The following is a 14,950-nucleotide window of genomic DNA, read 5'->3' as shown; positions in this document are numbered from 1 at the left end:
GGAATATTAATTTAAGATGTGTTACATTTGTTTATGCTGTGGAATTTGTTTTAATGCAAAGATGTGTTGCATTCTTTTATGTTGCATTTATTTAGCTCTGTGAAGCTGTGTTACTTTGCCTGTCTAAAACACCTGATGGTCTAATAAGGAGCTGAATGGCCAATAGCAAGGCAGGAGAAAGGATAGGAGGGACTGGCAGGCAGAGAGAATAGATAGGAGGAGAAATCTTGGAGGAGCAGATTAAGGAGCAAGAAAAGCAGGAGAGGAGGATGCCAGGGACCAGCCACCCAGCCACACAGCCAGTCTTGGAGTAAGAGTGAAAGTAAGATATCCAGAAGTAAGAAAAGGAAAAAGCCCAGAGGCAGAAGGTAGATGGGATAATTTAAGAAAAGCTGGGTAGCAACAAGCCAAGCTAAGGCCAGGCATTTATAAGTAATAATAAGTCTCTGTGTGATTTATTTTGGGAGCTGGGGTGGCAAGTCCTACAAAAAGCAAAGACTAAAAACAACCAACTACATTGTACTTGAACAAATTCATAAGACTGGGCCTCAAAGACACCATGTAGCTTCTAATCACACAGATCTCCACACTGGAAAGCAGAGCAGACCCAGGCTGTTATCCCCAGGGAAGTGTTGAGACTACACTGATCCCTCCATGAGGCACAGGCTGATGGTGGATCAGCTGTGGATGGTCCATCTGGGGCCTGTAGTGGGAGTGTACCCACAGATCATTCTGCCTTTGCCTCCACCTCATTCGGATCTCTGGGCAAACCCCATCCTCTCTCTAACCAGAGGCTGGAACCTCTCTTATAAGCTCATTTGTCTGATCTTCTCACACTCCAGAGGAGGAATGGGGACCAGGCAATAACATACATAAGTATTAGCTAGTGTCTTAGTTTGCTTTCAATACTATGATACAACACCATGACCAAAAGTAACCTGGGGAAGAAAATGTTTATTTCACTTTATAGTTTACAGTCCATCGTGAACAGAAGTCAGGTCAGGAACTCAAGGCAGGAAGTTGGAGGTGGGAACTGAAGCAGAAACCACGCATGGAAGAGTGCTACTTACTAGCTTGCTCTCTATGCCTTGTTAAGCTTGCTTTCGTATACACCCAGGACCACCAGCCCAAGGATGACATTGCTCCCAGTAGGCTGGGCCCTTCCACATCAATCAGCAAAGAAGAAAATGCTCCATGGTCTTGCTTACGAGCCAATATGATGGGGACTGTCTTAGTTAGGACTACTATTGCTTGATAAAAACACCATGACCAAAGCAACTTGGAGAGGCAAGGGAAAGGTTTATTGGGCTTATACTTCCACATCATAGTCCGTCATAGAAGGAGTCAGGACAGGAACTCAAACAGGGCTGGAACCTGGAGACAGGAGCAGTTGAACGAGCCATGGAGGGGCGCTGTTTACTGGCTTGCTCTTCAGAGCTTGCCAACCTGCTCTCCCATAGAACCCAGAACTACCAACCCAGGGATGGCAACCACCTATAATGGGCTGGGCCCTCCCCCATTGATCACTAATTAAAAAACGCCCTACAGAGTAGGCTACAGCCTGATCCTAGGGAGGCCTTTTCTGAGATAACTCTAGCTTGTGCCAGTCTGACAGAAAACCAATCAGAACAGCTAACAAATGGGGATTCCACAAGACTCCCACTCATTCCATCACTTATTTTCTCAGCGTCATTCACTGAACTCCCATTGTACAGGGAGGGCCAAGTTAGTGACTGGAGGCACAGAGGTGAATAATACAGGCTCTCTGTCCTTTGAAGAGCTCTCTAACTAGCTAGAAATATGGGCATTTAGACAGGATATAAGCGTAAGAACAAATAGAGCAAAAGCTAGAACACGAAAGGTCAGGCAGGGCTAAGCTAAAGCATGGCAACAGAAAATCCACTCAGTTGTGTGACACCGTGGGTTCAAACCCAACACAGAAGAAAGAGAGGAACACAGAGGGGTGGGGAGAGAGAGGGAGGGGAGAGAGGGGGTGGGAAGAGGGCAGTAAGGCAGCTGTGAAAGTTTCTAGAATTTACAGGGCATGGTGCACATGCCTGGCCTATAATCCCAGCACTGAGGAGGCAGAGGTGGAAGATCAGATATTCAAGGCCATCCTCAGCTAACCGTGAATTTGAGGCCAGCCTGGGCTACACAGCAGCCTGCCACAAAACCAACAATGACCAAGTCCTTGGTGCTTATTCAGTATTTATCTTGTGTCTGGCAACATTCTAAGTGCCTTGTGTATATTGATTCTTTTCAGTCTCTCCTTACAACCACCACACGTGATAGGCATTCCTGAATTTGCATTTACAAGTGAGGAAATAGGCATAGAGTGGTCCTGATGTTCCAGTGTGTGGCTGATGTGGCCTGATGTTACAGAGTACGTGGGCTTTGCAGAGATCTGACTCCTGGAGACTCAACAACACTTACTCTTTGGTGAGGAAGAAAAAGTGAGGATTGGACAAAGAAAGGAGGCTTGTGAGCATCTCCACGGAGGAAGCAACATGTGAACCGGGTCCTAAAGTGTGTGTAGGAATTTTCGAGGTCAGGCAGTTGGGAATGAGTCAATGATTCCCCATATGGAAAGAAATGCTGTGGAACAATCTTTGTACATTGTAAATACGTATTGCTCTCATTGTCAATAAAAAGCTGATTGGCCGATAGCTGGGCCGGAAGAGACTGGGCGAGACAGCCTGACACAGAGAGGATGCTGGGCGGAAAAAGGGCAGAGTCTTGAGTCTCCAGCCAGATGCAGAAGGAGCAGGAGATGAACATGCCAGGCTAATAAAGGTACCACCACCACGTGGCAGGGCATAAATAAGGAATTATGGGTTAACTTAAAATGTAAGAGCCAGTTAGTAATAAGTCTGAGCGATTGGCCGAGCATTTATAATTAATATAAGCCTCAGGGTGTTTATTTGAGAGCCAATGCAGGACAGGAAAACTCTGCCTACAGAAAGAAGTGTTAAGATGCCTCCAGAGCTGTGCTCATATGCCGGGAAGAAAGGCTCAAAAGGAAAAAAATCCACTGATGGTGAAAAAAAAGCGTTCTTGATTAGTAAGGACGATCAATCACAGCTTCCGCAAGGGACACCGAAAAGACATATTGGCTTCGTGGCTGCAAGTCCTAATGGTCATGTTGGCTAAAGGTCACAGAGCTAGATGGGGCGGAAGCCAAGATGGGCGGAGATAGCTGACCAGCTGAGAAGTGAGGAGGCCTGGGAGATAGATACAATGGGAGCTGGGTGTGGGCTGTGACTGGCCTCGAGGTAGGGAGAGGGAAGCTGTGGAACTTGCTGATCTGAGAGCATTGGCCACTCCAGCTCAGCATCCACTAGCGATACAACCTGGTGACCCTGGCTCCTTGTCTCTGAAGAGCCTCAGTCCTGGTGTCAAAAGGGCAGCCCCTGGAACTCCAAAGGTCATGACTGTACAAACTTGAAGGAAATTTCCCCTAAATTCCAAGCCTTATCTCCGCCTCCCTTTTATTACCAACTGGAAATTGTCTCAGGCATTGCCAGGACTGGAGTTTTATGACCTGAGGAAAAAGCAAACGGGAAAAATGAGCCATCGGTGCTGATGACACCTCCCCTGTGGTGAAGACAGAAGCCAGGCAGTGCCAGGCAGTCAGGCCCACTTCTCTGGGCCTCATCAAGAACAGATTCTGCTTTGCTTGTCTGTTTCCAGGCATAGGGTCTAGATGGCCAGGAAGCAGGCATGGGCTCCTTCGTGGTGGTTCAGGGAACCAGCATAAAAACCCCTTCATCAGCTGTCCCCACCACGTGGGAAGGGGCCTCCCTCTCTCATCTGGGCTCAGATAACAGCACCCTCTGCAGGCCTTCATCTCCAGATTGGCTCATGATCTGAAATGCTCTGCTTATGTTTTGGTCTCCCTGGAGTCACGTCTAGCCAGGAGGGAGCCAGGACGAGAGCAGTGGCCCTCACCCCCGAGCCTGTCAGTCTCCCGGGAAGCTTGCTAACACACATAGCTGAGCTCTGTACCTGACACTGTGGACTGACTGAGCTGGCAGGTCCTGAGAACTTGCGTTTCTAACAGGTACTCCTGTGTCACCCGTGCTAATGACCACTGGACTCCAAGAGCCAGCTCAGTGGCTCTCACAATGGGAAGCCCTGTATTTTGCTTGGCCTCTGAGGACTTTGAGTTGTACAGCTGTGTGCAGAATAACTCCATCATTTAGGCATTTCAGTTTCCCCATCTTTGTGTTCACTTCAGGACTACTGTGAGGGACAAAGGAGCAAACAGGTATGAAAGTTACCTATTTGTGTAAGTATAGGAAATTATAACATGAATGAAAATAAATTTGTGGAGTGGTCAGAAATGTCTAGAATGGGCATGTCTGGCACTGGTAAGCAAGTGGTCCAGGAATACAGAGGTGGTCCATCTGTTGCCCTTGCCAGATGTGGCAACTATGAGAGCCAACCTCTATTCACCCAGTTTTTTTGTTTTGTTTTTGTTGTTGTTGTTGTTATTTTGTTTTTCCAAGATGGTTTCTCTGTGTAACAGTTCTGGCTATCCTGGAACTCTTTTGTAGACCAGGCTAGAACTCACAGAGATCCGCCTGCCTCTGCCTCCCGAGTGCTGGGATTAAAGGTGTGCGCCACCACCCAGCTTCACCCACTTCTTCTTTAAGACCTATTTTAATTATAGGCGGGTGTGTACATCTATCTGTGTAGAGATGTGTTCATGTGAGCAGGTGCAAAAGGAGGCCGGAGGTGTTGTTTCCTCCAGAAGCTGGAGTCAAAGGAAGCTGCCAGCCTACTGGCCTGGGTGATGGGAATCATACTTGGGTACTGTCTTAGACACTGTCTATTGCTGTGAAGAGACACCATGACCAAGGCAACTCTATAAAAGAAAGCATTCCACTGGGGGGGGGGTTGTTTAAAGTTTCAGAGGTTAGTCCATTATCATCATGGCAGGGAACATGGAACTGGAGCAATAGCAGAGAGCTACATCCTGATCTGCAGGCAGGCAGGCAGGCAGAAACTGGGCCTGGCATGGGCTTTCGAAACCCCAAATCCCAACCGTTGTGACACATTTCCTCCAACAAAGATCATACCTAATCCTTCTAATCCTTTCAAACAGTTCCCCATTCTAGTGACTAAGCATTCAAATATATGAGGCTATGAAGGCCGTTCTTATTCAGACTGCCACATGACCTCTGCAAAAACAGTGTGTGCTCTTATCCACTAGGCCATCTCTCTCTCTCTACACACACACACACATGCACACACACACACAATGCACACACACGCGCACACACGCACATACACGCACATGCACACACATGTGCTCATGTTCTTGGCTGCATCCCTTCCCTCAGGTACTTACAGGTCAGCTTCCTCCTGAGGAAGGGTACTCTTATCTTCACACAATGACTCCTGACATCCAGGAAACACACAGAAGTTTCCGTTTCCATCAACCCTCCTCTGGATGTGAGTATCCTGAGTCAGGGGGCTTTGTCTGTCCCACCCATACCGCTGCGATATCTACAGCTGTCCTTGAAGATTTGATTAGTTAATAAATGCAAGGCTTCTCCACTCCACAGGGTAGGCTCAGCCTCATGATTTCTCTGCTTCCTTCATTTTCAAAATCCTGGTAAGTCTTATGGGTACCAGGGATGTGTTCAGAGTCCTGTGATCAGATGCTTGTTTGACTCACTAACCCCAGGTATGTCTGAATATGGAGCATGCATCATGAATTCTGAGTATGGAAACACAAGTGAAAAGAGAGAAAATCTCCCTTGTCTTTCTCAGGCTCGGTACCTTCCCCCTCTCTTCAATGGTCCTCACCTGCTCCACACGAACTTGGGAGTTGACCAGAAGATGGGCAACGGAGTCAGACAGGCCAATGTTTCTCGTGAGAAATAGCGTCAGGTCTCCTCATCCTTTAGGATGTCTCGGATTTGTAATCCTCTTCCTGCATATGAACAGAAGAAAGAGTAGGGCATTGAAGGGGGTGGTTAAAATAAGAACAGCGTCTAGAATTGACTGGAAATACTTCTACGCGACTCTTAGAAGGGGTGGTGGGGTGGGGTGTGCTTGGTCCTGGGGAACTCTTGGAGACTGAGGCTGGTACCAGTGTCTGTCACCCACACCTCACACCACTTGTGGCTGAAGAGCCTGGGCACAGTGTGGGAAGGTACAAAGGTGAGGAAGTTAGCCTAGGGTGAGTGGGGTATCCGGGGCTTTTTAGGGTTGGTCTGAGACCGTGGCTTTCAAGAGAGTGAAGGGTAAAGAACTACAGCGGGGTGGGGGGGGTTGGGCTCTGAGAAGTGTCTGGCAATATCTAGAGACATCTTCGGGCAGTGTTAGTGGGGAGAGGCCAGTGACATTGCTAAACGTTCATAGTGTACAAAACAATTATTCCTCCCCAAAGAATCTCCTGTCCCTGCAAATGTCAGTGGTACTTGTTACGATTCCTAGCCACTCCCTCAGCTACAGGATGCTTAATTATCCCAGGGCCTTACATCCTATGTACTACATGCACCACATGATCATGTAATTTACACAGCATGACCACGTGCGCATGCGTGGTGTAGCTGCATAGGCCCATGCACGCATGCTCAGGGGGACCCGTAAAAGCAGATTCCACCCATTTCCCCGCCCCTTCTCCCACACCATTTGCTTCCAGTAGGCCTATTCCACACCCTTCTTTACTCTCCACTAGTAAACTTTGTGTTTCTCTCGCAAGGTAAATGCGCCACATAATAAATAACTACTAAGGCTGGAAAACCCTGCTTACCTATATACTCCCCAGAAAAGTCATGGTTCTGATAACTTCCTACAAAATACAGGAGGATTAAAAAAATCGCCGGGCGGTGGTGGCGCACGCCTTTAATCCCAGCACTCGGGGGCAGAGCAGGCGGATCTCTGTGAGTTCGAGGCCAGCCTAGGCTACCAAGTGAGCTCCAGGAAAGGCGCAAAGCTACACAGAGAAACCCTGTCTCGAAAAACCAAAAAAAAAAAAAAAAAAAAAAAAAAAAAAAAAAAAAAAAATCAACTAAAAGCTACGAAATCAGTGGCCTTTCTGTATGATAACAAGCATGCTGGGACAGAAATCAGAAAATAACCCCATTTGCAGTAGCATTCAAATCAAACCAAACCAACCAACCAACAAAAACAAACAAACAAAAAACATCGTAGAGTAAACCTAATGAAGAAGGCAAAATGCCTCCATAATAAAACCTTTCAAATCTGAAGTAATAAGTTGAAGAAGACACTAGAAGCTGGAAAAAAATCTCCTATGATCCTGGACAGGCAGAATTAATACCACGAAAATGTCTGTAAGACACAAAGTAATATATAGGTTCAATGTCATTCCCATAAAAATTCCAATGACATTCTTCACATAATTAGAAAAAACAATAATCCCGGTTTCATACGTAAGCAAAAGAACCTCAAATAGCCAAGGCGATGTTGTGGATGAAGAACTCAAGTAATACAACAGAGCCATAGTAACAAACACAGAATGGTTACTAGCAGAAAAACGGTAGCCAACGGGATAGAGAGAGCAGCCGGAATCATACCCATATGTACAACCATAGCCACCTCCTGTTTTGGCAAAGCTGGCAAGCATGTACATTGGAGAATAAAACAGTTTCTTCGGCAAATGGAGCTGGAAAAACTGGACAGAAGAATGAAGTTGGATCCATATCTCTTACCCTGCACAAAAGGTCATTTTAAATGGGTCAAAGATCTTAGCAAGGGTCACATCTCTGAAAATACTGGATGGAAACACTTCAAGATATAGCACAAGAAAGGACTTTCTAGCAGGGACCCCAATCATTCAAGAAGTAACTCCAAGAATTGATAAATGGGATTCCATGAAGTTAAAAATCTACATAGCGAAGTAAATAGTTAACCGTGCCAAGGGACAGCATAGAGATGGAGAAAAATCTTTGCCAGCCATATATCTGATAGAGTATTAATACCTAGACCAGTGGTTCTCAGCCTTCGTAATGCTGCAGTCTTTTAATACAGTTCCTCATGTTGTGACCCCCCCAACCATAAATTTTTTTTTGCTGCTACTTCATAATTGTAATTTTGCTACTGCTATGACTCTTAATATAAATATCTGATATGCAGGATATCTGATATATGACCCCTGTGAAAGATCATTGACCCCCCAAAGGAGTCTCGACCCACAGGTTGAGAATCACTGACCTAGACTATTTAAAGAATTCAAATAACTAAACACCAACCCCAAATAACCCAATCAGTAACTGGGCAAATAAACAGCAAGATGAAGTATAGATTATCAATAGCTACGTGCAAGCGTGCTCAGCATCTTATTTGGCAACACGGCTCATTGGGACAGGTGCTTGCGCTAAGCCTGATACCCTGAGTTCATTCCTTGGAACACACGTGGTGGACGGAGAGAACTGACTCCTAGGAACTGTCTCCTCTCACGCCCACAGACATGCTGCAATGTGTCCCCACCCTCGATACATCATAAAAACCTTAAAATGTTTTAATGCTGAACATCCTTAGCCACCAGAGAAATGCAAATCAAAAGTACACGGAGGTTCCGTTTCACCAGTCATACTTTAAAACAACACATGCTGGCGAGGATGCGGGGAACAGGAATCCTTATCCGTTACCAGGTAGGAATGTAAACTAGTGCCATCACAGTGGAAGCCGGTATGCAGAACGCTCAAAAAACTGAAACTTGGTCAGCCTGGCATGGTGGTACATGCTTTTCATCCCAGCACTCCTTGGGAGGCAGAGGCAAGTGGATCTCTGTGAGTTAGAGGCCAGCCTGGTCTACATAGCGAGTCCACGCCAGCCAGGGCTACACTGAGAAACCCTGTCTCTAAAAACAAAACAAAAACCCCCAAACTGAAACTCTATTGACCATATGATCGCTATGCCCCACTCCTTGTGAGTATGCCAACGGAACCCAGAGAATCTGCTCATCCATGAATATGGCATCACTATTCACAACAGAGAAGTTATGGAGTCAGCCTCGGCTTCCATCAACATCAACAACAATGGATAAAGAAATGTGATTCTGTCTCTCTTTCTCAAAAAGACCAAATTATGTCATTTGCAGGAAAATACACAGAATTAGCTATCATTATATTAAACAAAGTAAATCAGACCCAGAAGACAAATATTATATATTTATTTACACGGGGGGGGGGGGAGAGAGAGAGAGAGAGAGAGAGAGGAGGGCAATGGTGAAGGAATATGGTTAAAGTTCACAATATAACTGAGGAGAAATGTTCTCATGAAATACAACACTTCGCACAACGAATATACACTAGCAAAAGAATTCTTTCAGGAAAGGAAGAAGCTGCTTTGGGATTGGAGATGTGTGCTCTGCCCTCGCTGCAGTTATGATGGGACCAGGACCCTTCTATGGTTCCTGTCAGCTCAGCCCAGGGTCAAAGCTCTGCACATCGGCACGAACGGGGGATTCAGGGCAAGAAGAGCTTCATGTAATGGGGAGTTTCAGGCCCATTGCCCAGGCTCGTCTTGGTCAGCCTTAGCCACATTCTCTCCAACTCGACTCAAAACCTTTTAGAAGCAGGAACTCTTCTTCAAAGAGGCATCAAATAAAGCACTACTTTACTGTGAAGGTGTCCCTGAGGCAAGTGACCAGCCTCTCCCCATGCGATCGCGGTCACCACATTGACTAGATGTTGTAGGGGTGACAAGCTGTGAAAGGACCCCGAAGCTCTTAACCCCAGCCCTGAAAGTAGTTACTACTCAATACATGTGTTTATCCTGACAGCATTAACGTCATCCCCACCCCTCCTGGAGGATTCAGCCAGGCCCTGCCTCTTCTCTCACTTCCTGGCCAGTGTCAGCCTCCAGCTGGCTACTGTGACAGTTTAGGAGATGCTGACCAGAGAAAAGCCCACAGGCCCAGCTTCTGGAAGTCGCTGCAACATGAAAGCAAAGGCCTGGGATATGCAATGTCATCCTGGCCCAAATTCTCCAGGAGCCCGGTGCCTTGCTAAGCTCTGAGTGTTTCTCCAAGGGACATGCTTTCCCCACATCCCTGCTCCTTCTGACTCCAGCTCCATAGTGAACTCCACCTCCCACCCCAACCTTTCCCTTGTCAGGCAAGCGCCTGATAACCTCCATTGCTGTTTCAGGGATACGATGTTCCCGTATGGTGACTGGACCAGATCCATGCTGCCAATGATGGCTTCCCACTGAAGGGCAGGGGTCGAGCCCACAGATCAGCCCATGTCTAAGCCAGGGCCAACTGGCCCTGATGTTCCGTACAGCAGTCTTCTGTCAGGAAGGGTGCCTTTGAGAGCTATGTCAGTGGGTCATCCACTGTCACTTGGCTTTGCACAGGACACTTCCAAGGACTTTGGGGCAACCTGAACGTAGGGTTCCCCTGGAGTAGCAGGGCCGAGAGAAGGCACTGTGTTTCACCTCTGTCTTCCTTTCCTTTGGGTGACACATATGCCCTGCTGTTTTCCAAACAGCTCGACTGTTCTCCTGTCTTACAGAGAACAGCCTTCAGATACAGCCTTACAGGCTCTCACTACGGTAGTCTGCACACAGTAGGCTGCATGTATACACACAACCATGCAAACATGGTTGTCCAAGGGGTGAGGACTATGGGTCCTGCTTTTCTGCATCCCTTGTTCCACCTAGCCATGTTGGGTACACAGAGGTAAGACTGCGAGGTCATTCTCTCTCTCTCTCTCTCTCTCTCTCTCTCTCTCTCTCTCTCTCTCTTCTGATACCCTGTAGTAAGGCCTGGCATGGTATCGAAGCCTCAGTAAATGTCTGTTGAATGATTCTAGGCACTCAATAAATACCTGGGCTCTTATCCCAAGAGTGAAACCCCATTTGGCTGTTTATTTTTTGGTTATTCTTTAACATCCTCAGCTGATATTGCATACAGATGCCTGGGAGAAGGGATAAGACAGAGAGTCATTTTGCCTGAGTATCATAGACTGTGGCCTGGCTGGGTCAGGGGTGGGGTGGAGAAGAAGGGCAGGGACGTGGTGAAGCGCACACCTGAGGAGGGGCTGGGGGCCACGCCGCCTGCAGAGCGTGGGCCCAGGGTCTGAGTGACAGGGTGATACCAGACAGGCCCTTCATTGAATTCCTGAGGGAGACATGTCAACAGGGGTGGGGTGGGGGTGAGGGTGGGGGTGGCTGGGGGAAAGCTACATTTCATTTAAAATGTGGTTCTACTTGTTCTCTTAGCTGGGGGCACTGGAGGCTAGAAATGGGGTGGGGCGGGGCGAGGCTGCGGGAAGGGGTTTAAAGATGATTGAGACCACAGAGCTGGCTGGGGACAGGGGGCTACGTCTGTCTGCAACCGGTGTGTCCCCATCAATCCTCCCCTGCAGAGAATGCAGCCCTACAGGTTTGCTGTGAGAAGGAAGTGCTGCTGGGTCAGCACAGGCACATTTTCCCAGGGAGCTGGGAACCCCACTGGCAATCGCCACTGCAACTGCGGCAGTCTGCCCCATTCTGCCTGACTGAGTTTCTAATGACTTCAGACTTCCGTGTTCGCCTCGACCAACACCCTACAACCTCCCCCTGCCATCTTGACTAGACTTCAGTACTTCCTCCAGAGGCCATGCCTTACTATTTAAAAGGCAAGTAGTAAACCAGGCAGGATGGCTCATGCTTGTAATTTCAACACTTCGGAGACTGGGGCAGGAGGATTGCCACAAGTTCCGGACAAGTCTGAGCTACATGAGTTCTAGGCTGGCTAAGCTAGGCAAGAACCTGTCTCAACAAATAAATAAATAATCAAACAAACAAAATGCTGGCTGTATTTCTACTATCTAGAGTCCTTCAAACTTAAGCTAACTGGTATAAATACTTCTCCGAAAGAGTAAAAGATGTAGCATTTGTAATCTGGGCTATAGAAATGATGACTGCTCTACTGTTTTGGAAGCAGTTTGAATGTAACTAAGCAATCCTAACCCAGGGATCTGTATGTACTTGTGTGCTTTTACTCCTCCAGGGAGCAAAGGCAGAAAGTGGCTAGATGGCGGGCGGGTACTGTGGGATAATCTTCCTGTACACTGTAAAGGTTTGTCACTCAAATTGATTTAATAAAACACTGATTGGCCAGTAGCCAGACAGAAAGTATAGGCAGGGTGACCAAAGCAAGATTAGGATGCTCCATGTGTCTAAACATAGATAAGAATTATGGGTTAAGTGTAAGAGTTAGTAATAAGCCTGAGCTACTGGCCAAGCATTTATAAGTAATATTAAGTCTCCAAGTCAATTATTTGGGAAGTGGCTGCTGGGTATTTGGGAGTTGCTGGTGGGACAGAAACTTCCATTTACATACAGCACCCAAACATTCAGTAAGAATTTCTACACGTGAAGCTTGAAAAAGCTTAAAAAAGGATTCTAAACACATAAAAATGGAATCAAACTTGGCTTTTTGGTAACCATCTTTTCTCCAATAGGCTCTATTTACTGGCAGCGAGCAGAGGCATGGCTCCCTTAAGAGATGGCTTCCTGACTCAGCATTCTGGCAAAAACCACAACCACATGGCTCTTTTAAGAGGCCCTGCTACCAAATGCTTAAAGAGCAGCAGGTGATGCACTACTCGGTGGCAGTATGGACCCCCAAACTCCCCAGAGTTGGTGTGTTAAATGTGGCTCCCGCCAGTACCTCCACCATGGAGCTAAGCACTCAGAACCAAGGCATGGGGTAGAACCAGTCACCAAAGCTGCAGCTTTGGTCCTAGCCAAGCCTGATTAGCAGATTAAAGACTGACGTGGTCAGAAAAAAGACAGAGATATGCAGTAAAGACAGATTCAGATAAAAAAAAAAAGAAAAGAAAGAAAAGAAAAACCTCTAAAGAGTTTACAGTATGTTTACTTGGGAGAGTAAAGAGACGGTATAGACAGTCATAAAAAAGAAATGTTTTTATATAAAAATATAGTTTTAAAATAATAAAGTCCTTAAAAAGGGAGTAAAGTAATATAAAAAAAAAGTCATGTAAAGATGGAAAATACACAGAGTCTGGATACAATATGTTATTGTGTTGTCTTTGAATTGTTTGGCAGCTAAGGAGCAACAGCTGCTAAGAAACATTTGATTATAAATGTTGCTGGATTAATCCAACCTATATATTTAGAAAATACCTTGACTTCAAAATTTACGTCAAAAGATATGTTACTTTGGAGAAGAGTTATGCTTTTATTTCCATAGGAAATGAGAGGCTCTGAATTCATTCTGGGTTTAGAAAAATCAGGTTTGCTCCAGGAATACCCCCTGAAAAATCTCCAATGGGAAACAGATGGCCCAGATGATCCAATGTTTCATAGTGCTTCTATTACAGTTTCTTTTGAGTTTTGCATCCAGAAAGGCTTCAAGGCTGCTGGCTGAGATGATCCAGTCTCAGAACTCTCCAGCCAAGACTTAACCATTATTCTGAATTTTTCTCAGGGTCCCCTAAAGATTACCAGTATCCCCAATCAGCAGGAAGTAGTCTATAGAACTAAGCCCACATTCCCAAAAATGAATTATGGACAGTTGTCATTGTTTAGGGGGTTTGGTTATAAGCTGTTATGGATAATGATCAGGGAAAAAGCTAAACAAAAGGAGATTAGATTCAGGGATCTTGTTTTGAAGAGAAGAGGGGACATAGAAGTATAAAAGGGTGGATTATTGAATCTACCTTAATCAAAAGAACAACTATTAACCTTATATATTTTACATTGGTATGGATTTTGCTTTATTGGTATAAATTTAAAGTTAATTTGTTATACTTTATGCATATTACTCTTGTTTAGGGTATTATGTTTATACAGCTCATTTAAAAATGTAATATATAATTAATAAATACAGATGAATAGTCATCTATAATAGCAAACTTGGAGTTATGTTATGTTTCCAAGGTCATACAGAGATATTTTTCAGGTAGATAGGCAAGCTTCAAATACTTCAAAGACCTATAGAATATGGCATTTACTCAGGAGGCAGAGGCAGGTGGATCTCTTTGAGCTCCAGGCCAGCCTGGGCTACAGAGTGTGTTCCAGGAAAGGCTCCAAAGCTACACAGAGAGAAACCCTGTCTCAAAAAAAAACAACAACTAAAAAATGTTTTAAGAACTTAGGCTTTTCATGACAATGAGATATGTCTGCTCCTGACAGTACCAATCTACTTCATTGAAGAAACACCATAAGGAGTTTGTTTTCTTTATGGCAAAAGCTAGCTATGCGGGCAAAGAAATGGTCCTTGCCTCAATTGCTGACAATTACTGTCCAAACTGAGCCAGCAGAACACAAGAAAGGTGACTGTGTAACTTTGCCAAGACAAGGTAGGACAATCTTTCAAAATTCCCTGCTTCACAGAAAAGTCTGTCAGATATTCTAGGCCTGTGAGCCAGAGTTGGATGCCCTCAATGTTACAGAAGACCTTTGGGTGACTGTCCAGGCAGCTTGGTCCCTGTCATTAGGTAACATTTCACCCTTTGGGGTCTTTGATGGAGTTGAAGACTAAATAGTTATAATTATACTTTTCCTTAGTTATACTAGAAAGTGAATTAGATACAAAACTTTAGACTCACCAAGATAAGATAGATAATTAAGTATTTTCTTTAATTTTGCCAAATGCAAATGGATTAGTGCTACTGTAATTCTTACTTAATAACTGTTTTTGTTGTAAATAATCTTACTATGCTAAAGTTAAAAGCTTTCTTTTTAATTAGACAAAAGGGGAAATGCTATGTGATAATCCTCTTGTACACTGTAAAGATTTATCATTCTGATTGGTTTAATAAAACACTGACTGGCCAGTAGCCAGGCAGGAAGTGTAGGGAGGGTGACCAAATTGAGTATTGTGGGAAGAGGAGGGGCAGAGTCAGAGTCACCAGCCAGATGCAGATGAAGCAAGATGAGAATGCTGTACTGAGAAAAGGTACCAAGCCACATTGCTAAACATAGATAAGAATTATGGGTAAATTTAAATGTAAGAGTT

General features: G+C 45.4%; 1 pseudogene; it reads right to left on the bottom strand.

The window, feature by feature from the left end:
* Positions 1 to 14,950, bottom strand: part of LOC114701368 — a 139,641-nt pseudogene that overhangs the window by 110,865 nt on the left and 13,826 nt on the right.

The sequence above is a fragment of the Peromyscus leucopus genome, unplaced genomic scaffold (assembly GCF_004664715.2).
Source record: "Peromyscus leucopus breed LL Stock unplaced genomic scaffold, UCI_PerLeu_2.1 scaffold_523, whole genome shotgun sequence".
NCBI lineage: Eukaryota > Metazoa > Chordata > Mammalia > Rodentia > Cricetidae > Peromyscus > Peromyscus leucopus.
This window is presented reverse-complemented; position numbering and strand designations above follow the sequence as displayed.